This window comes from Scyliorhinus torazame, chromosome 5 (assembly GCF_047496885.1).
Source record: "Scyliorhinus torazame isolate Kashiwa2021f chromosome 5, sScyTor2.1, whole genome shotgun sequence".
NCBI lineage: Eukaryota > Metazoa > Chordata > Chondrichthyes > Carcharhiniformes > Scyliorhinidae > Scyliorhinus > Scyliorhinus torazame.
Window position 1 is genome coordinate 307968186 of NC_092711.1, and position 13630 is coordinate 307981815.

The 13630-nt window shown below is 48.3% G+C and overlaps 1 protein-coding gene across 3 annotated transcripts in view; it reads right to left on the reverse strand.

Moving 5' to 3' along the window:
* The window catches only part of il1rapl2 (interleukin 1 receptor accessory protein-like 2), a 1171280-nt gene that overhangs the window by 494683 nt on the left and 662967 nt on the right, over positions 1 to 13630 (reverse strand). The window lies entirely within an intron of this gene.

Sequence of the window (13630 nt, forward strand, 5' to 3'; positions counted from 1 at the left end):
TGGGGAGCAGGTCTTCTGTGAGCCATCTTCATGGCTGCAGTGAGTGTGTGGTAAGTGGAGCGCTTAAAACAGCTCCAGCTGCCAGGCTCTTTGGCGCTATCTCCGACCCCAGCGTTAGAACGCCCGCTTGGCCGGGAATTGCTCTCAAAGCGCGCCAGCAGAATGCAGGTCTAATTGCATGACCTGGCTTTCTTGCGCCCCCAACAGGAATGTGAACCAGCCCCGGCATCAACACCTAGGGAGCGATTGAATGGTTGTGTTGTGCTTGAGCGAGAGGTCCAAATCGAGAACCGGGCTGGGTGCCAATCGGTTTGCGATCTGATCAGCCCGCTCACATCAGGATCCCACCATGGCGTGGCGAGAAACCAATTATCACCACTTAATGCCAGTCTCCAGACAATTAACGAGAAAGACCCCCTATCTAACGTCCTCCTATGACCTAACGGCCTCCTCATCAATTGTTCACACGGGTGCCAATTAGTATTCCTTTTGAAAAAGGTGAAGCCGGCGGAATGGCTGCTGCGGGGAGGGAGGTGAGTAACCATCGCCGCTCACACGGCAATGGCCCTGGAGGCACTGAAGTCATTGCCTGCTGCTCGGGGGGGGGGGGCCTGGGGGCCAGACTTGGTCGGGTGGGCCGGCATCGGCGGGGGGGGGGGGGGGGGAGAGGAGGCGCCACCGGGCTGTAGGGGGACAGGCCCTGGGCTGGGTATCTCAAAGCCCGCCGGTCCGCTATGCCACCCTATGGATTATGTACCCATTACGGGGGCAACCCCAGCCCCTGCCTGTCTGTCCCACCGACCACCCGTAACTCCCATCGTCCGCGGAGGCCTCTGGCCATTATTGCTAATGGGGATTTGGCAATTTCAGTTCAGTGAGCACTTCACAATTCCAAGTGGATTCCTGTGGGTAGGCGTGCCATATAAAATGTGGGGGATATTGCCTGGCATCCCAATCAGATTGCAATGCCTGGACACTGCAGCCAGCAACACCACGGATGGAGCGACCAGCATCCGAATAACAAGAGGTTGGGCACCATTACCGGGGACATCTCTGCGACCAGACGTGAGGTGTGTGCACCGGTGAGGGGACCAGCGCTTGGTCCAGATACTGGTAGGTGCTGGTACCTGGAGTACAGGGTGTGGGATCCACTCACCAGGGGCTCCCACTGGGGTGCGTAGAGTGGGCATGTCAGATGGCAGGGGATGCGGCGGGGGGGGATGGGAGAATGGAGGGTCCCGAAGTGGAAGGGGGGGGGAGTGGAAGAATGGAGGGTCCCGGAGTGGAAGGGGGGGGGGGAAGAGTGGGAGAATGGAGGGTCCCGGAGTGGAAGGGGGGGGGGAGAGTGGGAAAATGGAGGGTCCCGGAGTGGAACGGGGGGGGGGGGGGGAGAATGGAGGGTCCTGGAGTGGAAGACACCGCTGGTCACCAGTCTCCCACCCTCTCCAATTCCTTACAGATTTTTCACAAGACGGATGATATCTTCGACCCGACAGAGGCTGCTCGCGAAGTGCTGCTGGCAGATCAAGTGACCAGACGCCGGTGAAGGCAGCGGCAGCAGTGTCAACAGAGGCTCAATCCGGTGGGCCATGTGCAGGGCCCCACCCCACAGTCTGAGGACCCGACTGCCCATCAGGCCAGGGAGGGACCCAGAGGGTGAAGCCAGCGACGGCCCATGGCGTACAGGTGTCGCTGGTCTTTCGAACAGATGACGGACAGGGGGTGCCGCAAGGGGATGGTGCAACGCCTATTCCACGTTCTCGTGGGCCTGTCCCCATGTGGAGGAAGAGTTGCCACATTCCGGCGCCTGTTCGGGGAGGCTGGTACGGGAATTGAACCGTGCTGCTGGCCTGCCTTGGTCTGCTTTAAAAGTCGCCTATTTAGCCCTGTGCTAAACCAGCCCCATTATCTGGCTCTGCCAGCCCTGGCGGCTCACCAATGACAGCAGCATAGTGTCTCGACCATGTCCAACAATCTGGCCAGGTCGGCATCCCCGAATCGTGGAGCCGGTCTCCTCGATGGCATGGCTGTGAGCTGTGCGGGAATTGCTCTGCAGGATTGCTGCTCCCCGTTGTTAGCAGGGACCTGGCGGGCGCGGTCCTGGTGAATCAGCCGGCTGGACCATCATTTGCGGCGTGTAGCCTATGGGGCCTTGTTAAGTGGACCAATTAATGTTTGATACTGGTGACAGCCTCACCAGTCAAGTGTTGGGAAGCTCCCGGCAGTTCCCGCTCGCTACCACACTTCAAAATGTTTCCATTAAATTGTGCCCCTAGCCTCCCAAAAGGGGAATTCTACCCCATGTATTTTAATGTAGAATATCACGGCTCTTAATAGTCGACGGAACAGGTCTCCGTGCCTCGCATCATAGATGGAACTGGTCTATCTGACTGTTGGATGGAGAGCTAGCCGGCTTCCCCAATGAGGGTGCCAGCAGTTATACTCTTTGATATCCCACCCTGTGAATTCGGCTGTCTACATTTCTCAAATTCCTTGCCTTTAGAAGTTGTAATTTGCAGGGCCCCACTGATCCACGGTAAGCAATGTTTCTGATACGGCCATTTGCAGCTCAATGTCTCTCGCCACATGCCAACATTGTTACTGGGCAAATCAACGTCTCATTATTCCTCTAGACACCCTCCAGTCTTGTTACTTGCCTGTTATTTAGTTTTCATCTCAAGTTCACTGTTAGCCAAACTGATTTCCCAAATTCCTAACAATCAGCAAAGAAAAATAAATGATACGTCTGTCTTTTCTGTGCCGCTGCTTGAGACCACGAGGCCGAGTGTGAGTTAGGATAAGAGCAACAGAGTTTTGGATGAGCACAAGTTTATACAGAGTGAAAGATGGGAGGCTGACGAGTAGAACATTGAAATAAACTAGAGATAACAAAGGCAAGGACAAGAATGCAGGAGCACTTAGCAAAGTGCCGACTGAAACCTGTCCTGTCCCACTATCTTTGTGGAATAATTAGAACCATCAAGAAACTTCAAGTCCAACAAGTTGTTAACACAAATCCAACCTCAGAAATGAAGTATGGGATAATACAGGGAATATTGGTTGGCCCGGAAGTATTGGAAAGCACTTGAGAAAGGGATAATGTACCATTTAATAGCTATGGGATGGTAAGGGAGAGACAGGATTAATTGATATTCTTTGCGGAAGTAAAGAACGCGGTGACAGAAAAAAACTGCGTGAATGTGATAAATTTAAATTTGAGAACGAGTGTTGATACGCTCTCCGTCAGGTCAGAAGACATGCAGGAAGAGAGGAGCCTCTGAGGTTCAATGAAGATGGGCTAAACCAAACAACGCAAAGGATGCCATAGGTTTGAGATGGAATATGACATTGAGGCGCGGGCCTGAGGTAGAGAATATGATGGCTCTGAGGAGGGAATAACGGCAGTGAGGTCAGGGGGCAGGTGAATGATTACACAGCATTTACTGTGCGAAAGATGGAGTCACAGCTCCTGGGCCCCTTGGATAGATACAGAGCTTTATCTCCATGGGACAGTTTGGGGATGGTAAGGGGTTAAGGGCAACTCTTTTTGGCCTTGAAAAGAAGTTAAATGATTCATTCCACCTCAGCAAAACATTTCTTCGGATAACGCGACCTGCGCTCCGGAAGGTAGCTCCAGGCCCTTATAGGAACCTGGAGTCTTTTACAGTGAATTTCTTTTATTACTGCGGCGGCACAGTGACACAAGGGTTAGCACTGCTGCCTCACAGCTCCAGTGGCCCGGGTTCAATTCCAGCCTTGGGTGACTGTCTGCGTAGAGTTTGCACTTTCTCCCCATGTCTGCGTGGGTTTTCTCCGGGTGCTCCGGTTTCCTCCCACAGTCCAAAGATGTGCAGGTTAGGTGGAATGGCCATGATAAGTTGCCCTTAGTGTCCAAAAGGTCAGGTTACTGGGTTTACGGGGATAGGATAAAGGCATGGGCTTAACTAGGGTGCTATTTCCAAGCGCCGGTGCAGACTCGATGGGCCAAATGGCCTCCTTCTGCACTGTGGATACAATGATTCTGTGCTTGCAAATGGAACTTCCTTGAGCTGGAAAGGAGTCACCGATGCTGGAGCAGTTGCTGTTTGCAGTGTGAATACATGATTTGGGGCTTGGTAGGGAAGCAATTCCAAATTCCTTTGTGATGCCAGACATGGAGGTAGGTTACAAAAAAAAAGAAGAAAAGAAGAGGGCCCAAAGAGGTTAGAGTAGCTTGGGAAGGTGGGCTGATGAGTGGACACTGTTCTTCAGTGTGGAAAAGTGCACGTTAATAAGATTAGGGAAGTAAACTAAATGGTAGGAATATAAATTAAATGGTTAAAGGCACCAGAACACAAAATTAAACTGTATGTGTTGAAATACTGCTGAATAGCTCATTGAAATCAACAGCTGCAATGCGTGTAGCACTGGTAAAGAAAGATAATAAGGTCTTTGTACGTCTAGCCAGATGAGAGGACACAAAGCCCAGGAGACATTGACACACGTGTAAAAGGCTGAGAATAACCACGCTGACTATGCAGAATTCTAAATGCAAGAGTATTTGGGTATTAGAGATAGTGTAGAAGTGAATATCCAATCTGAGACCGAGCTAAAGGTATCGCATCATGAAAAACATACAAAACTCTCGGGATTGTTTATTATGCAGAAAGCAAAACGACGAGATGAACATTTAATACTCTTGTTAAAGGTGAATTGAACATTTTCAGGATGGCAGCCGGTGACTAGTAGTGTTCTGCAGGGGTCAGTGTTGGGACCACAGCTACTCACGATATACATTAATGATCTGGAAGAAGGGACTGAGGGCATTGTTGCTAAGTTTGCAGATGACACAAAGATCTGTAGATGGACATGTTGTGTTCAGGAATCAGGGGGGGTTGCAGAAGGACCTGGACAGGCAAGGAGAGTGGGCAAAGAAGTCGCAGATGGAATACAATGTGAAAATATGTGAGATTGTGCAGTTTTGTAGGAAGAACAGAGACATAGGACCTGATCCAATGGCCATGCTTCACCCAAAAAGCAGCTCGCCGCGTACAATAGAAGCTGGGAGACCTCGCTCCCCAGATCTACCCGGCTCGCAACGCTTTGCGAAATCTAATGCGGTCTCGCGAGACGTTGCAATGTAAATCCCGCCCATTGTGGGCAGGATCAATTCTTAGCAAATCTGCGCATTAGAGCGAGGCAGCTAGTATCACTTTAATGTGCAGATTGCCGAGGTACATGAGATTCCCGTTGCAAGTGCCGGGAAACACACGGCTAAACACACTATGGGATTTTGTTCACATTTAGTTGAATTGCGTGCAAAGACTATTTTCTAAATGGGAAAAGATTTTGGAAATCAAAAGCACAATGGGATTTAGGAGTCCTAGTTCAGGATTCCCTTAAGATTAACGTGCAGGTTCAGTTGGCACTTAGGAAGGCAAGTGCAATGTTAGCATTCATGTTGAAAGGGCTAGTACTGTACTGTTGAGGCTGCATTAGGCTCTGGTTAGACTCCATTTGGAGTACTGTGAGCAGTTTTGGGCTCCGTATCTAAGGAAGGATGTGCTGGCCTTGGAAAGGATCCAAAGGAGGTTTTCAAGAATGATCCCTGGAATGAAGAGCTTGTCATATGAGGAAAGGTTGAGAACTCTGGGTCTGTACTCGTTGGAGTTTAGAAGGATGAGGGGGGATCTCATTGAAACGTACAGAATACTGAGAGGCCTGGATAGAGGGCGGGATTCTCCGGCCGCATCTGGCCGGCGACCGGAGATTCCCGCCAGATGTCAATGGATCTTTACATGGTCCGCGTCCCGCCCGTGGCGATCTTGCAGTGGGTGGGGCGGAAGGATCCAGCCCAGAATGAATGTGGAGGGGAGGTTTCCATTAGTAGAATAAACTAGAACAGAGGGCACAGCCTTAGACTGAAGCGACGGTCCTTTAAAACAGAGATGAGGAGGAAACTCTTCAGCCAGAGGGTGGTGAATCTGTGGAACTCTTTGCCACAGAAAGCTGTGGAGGACAAATCACTGAGTGTCTTTAAGACAGAGATAGATAGATTCTTGATTAATAAGGGGACCAGGGGTTATGGGGAGAAGGTAGGAGAATGGGGATGAGAAACATATAGAATTAGAATCATAGAATTTACACTGCAGAAGGAGGCCATTTGGCCCATCGAGTCTGCACCGGCCCTTGGAAAGAGCACCCCCTCAAGCACACACCTCCTCCATCCCATCCCCATTAACCCAGTAACCCCAATTAACCTTTTTGGACACTAAGGGCCATTTAGCACAGCCAGTCCACCTAACCTGCACATCTTTGGGAGGTGGGATGAAACCGGAGCACCAGGCGGAAACCCACGCTCACATGGAGAGAACGTGCAGGCTCCACATAGACAGTGACCCAAGCCGGGAATCAAACGTGGGACCCCGGAGCTGTGAAGCAACTGTGCTAACCACTATGCTACCTTGCTGCCCATGATTGGCAGACCCAAATGGCCTAATTCTGCTCCTATGTCTTATCACAACCTTCAGAACAAGGGTCGGCTCAAACCTCAAGGAGAGTGAAGGTGCTTGGACGATTTAGTTGTAGTTATTTACGTTGAGAACGTTGATGTAGAATGAACTGCACCAGGTAACACTGCAGGTGAAATATGTGAGAAACATTAAGGGAGGATTGCTTCAATATTTGAGGGAGCGTGCATCGGATTTTGGGGCTGAGCAATTGAATTGAGGAGTTGTTCAGATCTTTTCCTTTTGGATTTCTCCTGTTACTTCAGGTGCATTGTCGTCGGTTGGAAGTTTGTCACTGGGGTTGACAAAATCAGAACCACACATTGGAAATGACACATTCCTCAGAATTCGCTGGAGGGCTACAAAATTAAGATGCAAAACAGGCACTTTTTTTCAATTGAAGGAGAAAAGAAGTGTATAATTTCTGAAACTCAGAGACAGACAATATGTGGGTCTGTGCTGTTCCCGGTATGAGCCAATGAGGTTTTGCCAATACATAATTTAAGACATTTCAAGTGCTGTTATAATTTGCATGAATCCATTTTTTGCCAGCCCTCGGTAGATAAATATGACTCAATAGCTTCACAAAGCAGGCTTAATGATTGCAAATTTAAACATCAGATTATAGCTCAAAAGGCAGTGAATTACCAGGCCTGAAATTGCAGAATTAATGGTGCATGTTGTCCATCACAATAACATGATTAGTTTTTCATCATCAAATGTGTTTCCTGATTTAACTCAAATTAAAATAAATTATAAATACCCAAACAGTGGCATTCATTTATAAAACAAAAGGGAACATTCACATTGGTCAAAGAAAGCAATAAAGCTGCATGATGGAACAGCTACAACCACGCTTTGACAAACAGAATTGGTTTATTGAGAGAAATGAAGATCGCGACTTTAGATTATTTATCAAACTAAACTGCTTCCATGGTCCAACAAAATTAATATATATACAGGAATTTTGAAGCGGTATAACTGGACGGAGATCCGATATGGCTTAAAAGTCGACAGCAATAGGAAAGAAGATGATTCTTCTAACTCCCAACAGTGCACTTCCCATCTGTCTTGTTCAACATCGAGCTAAGCTTCAAACAGTTCATCAATCACTAAGATCTCCTTACTCCACATCTGCGCTATTGTCTGCTGAAGAGCGGAATTGCCATAAATGTTGTTAACTCTCTTGCTCAAACTTTTGTGATGTAGAGAGTTAAATTCTTTCCAACCCAACCTCCACCCGCCATCAACCCCCGTCTCATTCTAAACTGTGGTGTCTTGTGTCCTCTCCTATATTCTGCTCAGTGATTCTCCCTCCCCTGATCAACCTCTGACTGTTCTTCGTTTCTGCATGCTTCAATTTCAGAATTTTCCTCTTGGTTCACAACTTCATCCATCACCTCACCACATCCTCCCTCTGCAAGAATGAATGAAAATCGCTTGTCACAAGTAGGCTTCAAATGAAGTTACTGTGAAAAGCCCCTAGTCTCCACATTCCGGCACCTGTTTGGGGAGGCTGGTAAGGTGCTGTAACTCAGAGGTATATTAGTTCTTTCAATTACATGATCGTCACACTGAGAGATATGGGGCACGATTCGATGGCTTCGTTGCACCCGGCGCAGATCCTTGCGCAATGGTTGAAACGTGCGAGAGCCCCAAATCGGGCTGCGTGCTAGTGTCGGGCCAATCGCGGGTCACCCGACTCGTTCCACCCTGCACGATATGAATCCCGTCCTCACTGGGGGAGATCCAGATCTGCATATTTAAATGACCCATTTGGCTCATTTAAATACCCAGATGCATGGTTTACCTGGCGACCAGGAGAAAATGGACGTGCCAGCGAGACATCGGCAGGGCGCCATTTAGTACTGGTCCACACAAATGTGGATCAGGCGTAACGGCACCTCAGGGGGTCTTACAGGGCATTGGGGATCCCTGAGTGGTCAGGGACAGGGAAGGGGGTACCCTGGCACTCTCACTGACACCTGGGCACCGTAGCACTGCCTGCCTGGCACTGCAACCCTGGCAGTGCAAGGCTGTTCTGGTGGCATTGTTAGAGTGCCAAGCCAGCAGTGCCAGGTTGACACTGCCAGGGGTCGGGCACAGGCTTTCCTTGTCGATTAGAGGGTGGGGGATGAGGGGGCAGGTTCCCAAGGACCTCAACAAGGTTGGCGGAGGGGGGGGGAGGAATGAGGGGGGTGTCGATAACGTGGGGTGGGTGGTCTGAAAGGGGGAAGATCGGGGCTGCGGATCCAAATGGTGCCCCCGATCTGCGAACTGCCGTTCCTGCTGATGAGCTGATCTTACTGGCAGGAAATCAACTAAAGTGTGCTCTTGGCGGGGAGGAACACCCCGAGGCCCAAAAAACCCCAGCAAATTGCCATCACCCCACTAATGGTGCCCAAAAGCGGAATTTTATATTTGTCTGCTGAATCCACATGGCTACTTATGGAGAACTCTTTGTTCTTCAGAGTATGCTATGTTCTGCATCCCACTTCCATTTTATTTAACTGTTGGCATAATTTTCTTCCTAAACCTAACTGCCTTGCTCCATCTCATCCCACTTTGTAAATCCTTTTCAAAATCTAACCCCTCGTTCTCTCCATTAGACACTTCCCTAATCCAAAGTGTGGGCCTTCGTTCAGTAGTGCAAGCACTCATGCCTTGGTGTGAGAATGTTGTGCGTTGAAGCTCCATTCCGGAATGTGGAACATATAATCCAGGCTGACACTTCAGTGCATTAGCAAGAGAATGCTGTCAGGCGGAGGTATCAAATGTTGGATGTGTTTTCATGTAGAGCCAACCTTTGGGTATAGATGTGAAGGATTCCCTGGTTCTGTTCAAAGCAGACCAAGAGAGCTCTCAATAAAAATATAACAGATGACATTGTCATTATCTCATTGGAAGCTTGCTGTGACAAAATTGGCTGCTGCATTTCCAAACATTGTAACAATCTTTGCAAGTACTTAATTGACTGGAAAGCACTTGGGGGACGCCCTGAGATTTTGAATAAATGTAAACTTCTGCTTTTCCCAATTCCTGATTGGTGCCTGAAATTTCCTCTCTTCTGCAGCACCATGGTATATTTTGTTGCCTTCTGGTGTAGACTATCATGCTAGCTTTACCAGAAAATATCATATTTCTATTTGTCAAAATAGTAACCCGACATGTGCCAAGTTTCATTCCAAGTTCAACTCTAGCAAAGCAAACCCATTGACATTACCAGTTGTCATTCCTTTCCTTGTTTAATAAAAATGTGTTAATCTCACACACGACTGGCGAAATAAGCACAGGTTTATTTGAAGGTATAGTGCAGGATTGCTCAGCTGACAGTTTGCTACCAAGATTCAACAGTTATTGTTAACAGGGGACAATAGCTTCCTTCACATCGCCTTCACACCGCATGTTGCGAGCTAAACTGAAAGCTCCTCTCAACAATGCCTCTTGGTCACAAGGCTTACATCCCGGCTAGTTACTCATTAGCACATTCTCTGTGGAAGCCTTGGGCGGGGATCTCTGACCCCCCGCCGGGTCGGAGAATCGTCGGGGGGCAGCGTGAATCCCTCCCCGGCCAGCCGCCGAATTCTCCGGCACCAAAGATTCGGCGGGGGCGGGAATCGCACCGCGCCGGTCAGCGGCCCCCCCACCCCCCGGCGATTCTCCGGCCCGCGATGGGCCGAAGTCCCGCTGCTGTCATGCCAGTCCCGCCGGCGGGAATTAAACCACCTCTCTTACCGGCGGGACTGGCGCTGCGGGCAGACTCCGGGGCCCTGGGGGGTGCCCCCACAGTGGCCTGGCCCGCAATCTGAGCCCACTGATCCGTGGGCGGGCCTGAGCCATGGGGGCACTCTTTTACTACGGGTCGGCCGTGTAGGTCTCCGCGATGGCCGACGCGTAGGTGACTCCCCCCTGCACATGCGCGGGGATGACGTCAGCAGCCGCTGACGCTCCCGCGCATGCGCGGACTTCCGCCGGCCGGCGTAGTCCCTTTGGCCCCAGCTGGCGTGGCGCCAAAGGCCTTCTACGCCAACCGGCGGGACGGCAACCACTCCGGCGCGGGGCTAGCCCCTAAAGGTGAGGGCTTGGCCCCTAAAGGTGCGGAGAAACCCGCACCTTTGGGGCGGCCCGACGCCGGAGTGGTTCACGCCACTCCATCCCGCCGGGACCCCCCGTCCCGTCGGGTAGGGGAGAATCCCGCCCCAGATCACGACAGATAATTCGTTTGGATACGATTAAAGTATTGTACAGATTTGCGAAACATTAATTTTCCCGAAAGTCCCAAATCCAATCTTTTGGAAACTAACTCTATAAAGTGCTTCCAATATAAGTTTTGAAGCTTGCAAAATGATATGGGCTGTATCCTTTTGCATCTTTTAAATAATGTACCTTGAGCAGTTCCACTGAAAAATGACCCTACTACAATATTCTTACTCAAGGCTGAGGAAAAGTTATAAAGTAATCACCAACGGGTTATTTAAGCTTTGGGCGTTTCTCAATATCATTATGCGGTGAACCAAAAATGCTAAGCATGAAGAATTGGTTTTCATTTGATTCTTGCCAATGGCTGACACAATAATTGATGTTAGTCAACACCAAAACAGATGCTGTTACCAAAGGGCATCAGAAGTGTGGATTGTTGTCATTCGGTATACTGAGGTCTTCCATCTTATGTATATTCCTCAGTGCCAGCCAAGGTCTGGTGGAAGCTCTGATGAACTGTACATACAGAATTATAAATTATAGTTGTCTTAAGGTTGGGGTGGGGGGGTGAGGTGGTGTCGATAACGTGGGGTTGGTGGTCTGAAAGGGGGAAGATAGGGGCTAGATCTTGAATTTTATTTCTTTATGGATGTGGGCGTCACTGGCAAGGCCAGCTTTTGTTGCCCACCCCTACTTGCCCTTATTCTGAATGGTTTGCAAGTCCATTGCAGTTAAAAGTCAACCACATTGCTGTGGATCTGGAGTCACATGTAGGCCAGACCAGGTAAGGATGGCAGATTTCTTTCCCGAAAGGACATTAGTGAACCAAGATGGGTTTTATGACAATCGATGATATACTGAAACGAGCATTTAATTCCAGATTTATTAATTGAATTTAAATTTCACCATGGGTCGGGCCCAGGGGTGCCTTGTAAATTGGGGGGGAGGGGAGTGAGGGGTGTTCCCAGCAGCCTCGACAAGGTTGGGGGTGAGGGGGGTGTTGATAATGTGGCGGGGGGGGGGGGAGGGGGGGGGGGCGGGGGGGGGCCTGGAAGGGGAATTATTTTTCTTTATTTGTTCATGGGATGTGGTGTCGCTGGCCAAGGTTATCCAGGATGGGCAAGAATGCGGGGCTGAGGTCACAGGCAGATCAGCCATGATCTTACTGAATAGCAGAGCAGGCTCGAGGGGCCAAATGGCCTATACCTGCTCCTAATTTGCATATTTGTATATTACTTTTAATTCACCATGGGCCAACCTTCGATCACAAATTTAGAAAAAAATTGGAACCTTAGATATACCCAAAAATATTTATTGCATTTACTGATTAATTTTTCATGCTGTCTGCTCCCCAGGAGTGTAGCATTGTTACCACTGGCTGGAGGATATAATTACAGGATGAACTATTTTCCATTTTGCTATGGGCCAAGGTTTAGAAAACTCCAAAGTATATTATGGAGTTCACCTGACCTAGAACGGGTTGTTGAATTTGGCTGGGATGAGTTCAAGAGCCTGCTTTTCAGGTGTTATTCAATGGACTTCTAAGGCGCTTTTAATCAATACAACAAACTTTATTCTAAGAATTTAGTTAACATTTGTCTAAACACACACAGCAAGAATTTGTATCAACTACAAACACAAAGCCCCCACAGAGCTACAGTAATCTATGTATAACCCTTAGTGAATTCCCCCTTAACTGTTCCAATTCAATAACAAAATCCAAGTAAAACCAGAAAGCCCTTTTCAAAGGCGTGGCCCAGCACACAGCATTCTTACTGGTATAAGGATTGTTATTGATACTCTGTTCCTCTTTTCAAACAGCGGATTTCAACTCCTTCCAGAAAGCAATCATCTTTTTTAAGTTACCAAGCAGTCTGGAAACAGCTTTTAAAATTAAAATAGAGAGACACTTTTTTCAACCTGTGCAATTCAAACCAGTCTAAAACTCAAAAGCGAAAGTAAAAACTCACAGAACCACAGCCCAGCTCCACCCACACAAATTACATAATTGAAGCCACGTGATAAGACAAAAACCTTTCTTAAAGGGACACTCCCATGACAATTTAAAATTATGACGAAGAAATCTACCAAAATAATAATAAGATATAGGACCATAAAATGGGGATGGAATTACATTCATGTAGCCCTGCCCTCGAACAAACTCCCTCGTCTTTAAAAGCAGGCATTATTGGACGAAAACTGTTCCTGCTGTTCCGTAATTGGTTTTTGTTGTAACCTTTATTGTCACAATTAGACTTACATTAAAACTGCAATGAAGTTACTGTGAAAAGACCCTAGTCGCCACATTCCAGCACCTGTTCGGCTACATTGAGGGAGAATTCTGAATTCTCAGCTGGTACAGGAATTGAACCGGCACTGCTAGGGAAGTGAAGTCCTTATAAGTAGCATAATTACTTTGTGTTACTTAATCTCAAAATTATAGATGGTTGCAAAAGAACAATTTGTACCGTTCAGCCTCATACAACTATGAAAACCTATGTTTAAAAAAAACTTGTTATTGTTATCTACGGGTATTATATTTGACAAATGTTTTATTAACTTGGTGTTTCCAATTGCAAGTGCTCACGTTGTGCAAGAAAAGAGAAGGAAGCTGGAAGGTATGTCCCCCTGTTATCATTGTTAAATGACTGGGACAGTTGTGCAAATTGCCAGTTCGGTGTTATTGAATAGCATCCGGCAAAGATGACAAACGTTCTAAGATAAAAATGGAGACAGCTGGATATATCCAGCAGGTGTGATAGCGTCTAGACAGAGATGACGTTGAGACGAATATGACTCTGAAGAGCCATGTCCGACTCAAAATGTTAATTCTGCTTCCATGTATGCTTCCAGACCAATTGGCAGTATTTCCAGTGGGTGGGATTGTCTCCCTCCCCCCCACCCCATTGCGGCGTATTTTCCAGTGGTGGAGGCAGCCCACC